The following is a 3,417-nucleotide window of genomic DNA, read 5'->3' on the forward strand; positions in this document are numbered from 1 at the left end:
AGTGAGAGGCCCGCGTACCGCAAAAAAAAAAAAAAAAAAAAAAAATTAGAATATATAGTGTGGCCCACCGGGGAAGAGAGATCAGGGTCCCATAGGTGTAGGTGGGCTGGAAGCTGGTCCAGAAACTGTGCCTGCTGCCTGGAGGGCTGAGTCAGCCGAGGGGAAGAGGGTGGACGTGTGGAGGGCCCATCCAGGTGCATCTCCTCATTCTGCAAAGCATGCCGGGGTCTCCTCGAAAGGGGCGGCCCCTGGTAGAGGTCAGGGTGGTGGCTAGTTTTAATGAATTCAGAGCTGGTTTGGAGCCAGGGATTGGGTGTAGCCCAAAGGGTGGATACTTGCACAACAGGACCAGAGGTGGTGGCCCATGATGGCTGGATACCTTTGGAGAGCGTGGGGCAGTCTGTGACTTTTATTCAGAGGACTCACTGCCTGGAACAGTCTGGACGTGGCTGGATCTGGGGCTTGGGGCCACAGGAGAGGCAGACCCTGCCCGCTGCCGTCCTGCTCGTGCCGGTCAGGACAGCTTAGACGAGCAGCGGGGCCAGGGAGTCGTCAGTTGGGGAGATGGTGTGGAATATAGAAACAGGGCATTGGGTTGAGGTCTGAGTCCCTTCATGATTCAAAACGGTTACGGAGTTCTCAGAGCCTCGGCTTCCTCACCTGTAAGATGAGAATAATAAAATACACCTTTAAGTCTCATGGGTTCATTAGCACGTGTGGTTTGACTATTGGTGAGTGACCCTGAGTGACAGGCTGCACTTGTCATCGTGCTGAGGCTGGACTCAGAATTGCCTGCTGCTGTTTGTAGGCTGGGTGGGCGGGTGCCCCTCAGCCAGTGAGTGAGCCAGGCAGGCTGCCCAGCACCCACATCTCGACATAGTTCTTTTCTCCCATCAAGAGTCTGGAAAGATCTGTGACTTTTTTGGTTATACGGAACTATTTTGTGGGAAAAATGATATGCTTAGGAGCTTTGGGGTTGTGTGAAGGTTGGGACACCACTCTTGTACTGCAGTGCTTACCCCCCAGAATTTTCATGGAGAATCCAGGGAGAGAAGGGGACAAGGTATTACATAAATAGAAGAGATTATCATCACTACCAGGGTTGATAATGAAGTGTTGACGTGATTTCCGTAATTGAGAGAGCCCACTGCTGTACCTGGGAGTCTGGTGTCCATCTCTGCCTGTGCCTGGGATTCATTGCCCATTTGTATTTCACCATCTGTCACCTCTGACCCGCCTGCCCTGCTTGAGATGGGAAGTCCTGGAACCCCGAGAAGGCAGTGATCTTCTCAGGGTCCTGCAGCAGCCAGTGGGGTTAGGGTGACAACCGTCTTGGCATCTGGTCACTTCTATAGCCTGGATCACAGATCACCCATAGAAGAGACCTCCCCATCCCAGGCCCTGTGTTTTAGGGTACAGCTGACTTTGTTTGCAAAACCAGTTGTCTGGAAACACGTGTTTTCTGCAAAGGTGCAAAACCCTGGGTGAGAGATCATCTGCACACACAGCCGTTGCGTAAGGCCTCTCATGTTCCTGCGCCCTTACAGCTCTGGGAGCTGCTTCCTTTTCCCAGGGAAGTTTTTCTCTTTCAGTGGCATGTGCTTAGGGAGATCGGACTGGTGTCTGCTCTTCAGGGGTGTCTGACTGGCCTCATCTCCATGGAAGGGATGCTCAGGGCAGCCTCCGTTTGGGAGGCCTGTTTGGGAGTCAAGCCAGTGCAGCCAGGGCTGGCAGATGATATTTGAAGTTGATCAGGGTGCCAGGCTGGGGTGCAGGTGCTTGTCTGGGCAGGCGGCATCCCCAGAGTCGACGCAGCTCCACTCCGGCCACGTCATCTGGTGCTAATGGTGGAGGTGTGAGCGCTCCAAGGAGAAGGGGTGCTCAGGTTTCTTGGAGTCAACCTGGGAGCGGGGTCTGGCCCGCTGAGCTGGCCCTCAGACCTAAAATAAACATCCCGGCTCTGTGAGTATCACCAGCGTTGTCCTGAAGGCCATCGCCAGCATCTGGGTCTTCTTTAGCCCCATCTCTGAAATGGGCATGACCTCACCTGCGTTCTCCCTGTCACCCAAGGAGGTTGTAAGAGAACCTGAAGACTTAGCTGCATGAGGACACCACCCACCCAGGCTTCCTTCCACTGAGCACGTGTTTCCTTGTGCCGGGCATTTTCTGAACATTTTACATCCCTGTTTTCTCATGTAAGTCTTCACAATAGCCCTTGGTGGGAGACATCCCCATTTTAGAGGTGGGGAAACTGAGGCTGACAGGTTAAATCTATGTTCACCTGCTGAGGGAGGGTGGTGGCGAGGGGCTTTGAGGCCAGGTCCCTCTATCCCGAGAGCCGGAGTTTTTCCTCAGAGCTACACTGAGTCTTGGATGTGCTTGGTGTAACCAAGGGTAATGTTCTGCGCCTGTATTTTTGTCAGTGTTGTTCCAAGCACTTTCACATATATTTGGACCCCAACTTCCATAAAATGTTACCCTTTTTATAGTGAGATTGAAGCTGAGCTAAGGGAGATTTCCCCAAGAGCCTTGACCATAAATGTCAGAGCTGGGACCAGAGCCTAGATCTTTCAGCCTTGGACACTTAGTGAGCGCCTGCTGTGTACCATGTCTCGGTGATACCCACCGACTATTTGCAGGCTGACATGATGCTCTTCTGCTCCTTCTTTAAATCAGGCTGAGTGTCGGGGCAGGGACAGGATGCACACCCATGAAGCAAAAGAGTATCAGGGGTGGAGGAAGACTTTTGTTCTAGCCCCAGGTCCTCTCCTGTGGCCAGAGTGCTCATGACTCTTTCCCTCTTGCTGCTGGTCCCACCGCTGAAACCCCCAGGTGCTCTTCTTTCTGAAGAATTTATATCTTGCGGTTTTGTGGTTAAGAGAAAATGACGCTACCCATGAAAAGCCCTCACGGAGGCCCTTGGTGCTGGGCCGGCAGGTCCTGCTCCGGCTTGTCTGGGAAAGTAGCCCCTGGGTGTTTCTGCGACTGCAACCAACTTTCTAAAAAGTGAGAGCAGCCTTATTTTTGCTCAGGTGGGAGCTACGGCACGCCGGGCACCTCCTTAAGCAGAACCCAAATCTGCAGGTGTCGTTTCTTCTTTACGAGCTCTAGTACACCGGTCCCGCGGGCAGTTGGGTCGCAGCGCACCCCGACTCATCCCCTTTCCTGGTCCCCGCACAGGTGGCCAGGCTTATGGGTTGTCAACTGCGTGCAGTGAGGAATCCCTTTAAATTCTGCATGGTCCTACCTATGGGCCCCCTCTGGGCTGCCTAGTGGGGATCTCTAAGAGCCTTTATTTTTTTTTTTTTTTTTTTTTTTTTTTGCGGTACACGGACCTCTCACGGTTGGGGCCTCTCCCTTTGCGGAGCGCAGGCTCCGGACGCGCAGGCTCAGCGGCCATGGCTCACGGGCCCAGCC

The 3,417-nt window shown here is 53.4% G+C and overlaps 1 long non-coding RNA gene across 1 annotated transcript in view; it reads left to right on the forward strand.

Annotated features, from left to right (window-relative positions):
* LOC114487684 (uncharacterized) overlaps positions 1–3,417 on the forward strand; it is a 9,405-nt gene that overhangs the window by 774 nt on the left and 5,214 nt on the right. Inside the window, exon 2 of the long non-coding RNA XR_003682944.2 lies at positions 2,071–2,195. This is a non-coding gene — a long non-coding RNA (uncharacterized lncRNA). The remainder of the gene's footprint in view (positions 1–2,070; positions 2,196–3,417) is intronic.

The sequence above is a fragment of the Physeter macrocephalus genome, chromosome 14, assembly GCF_002837175.3.
Source record: "Physeter macrocephalus isolate SW-GA chromosome 14, ASM283717v5, whole genome shotgun sequence".
Classification (NCBI taxonomy): Eukaryota; Metazoa; Chordata; class Mammalia; order Artiodactyla; family Physeteridae; genus Physeter; species Physeter macrocephalus.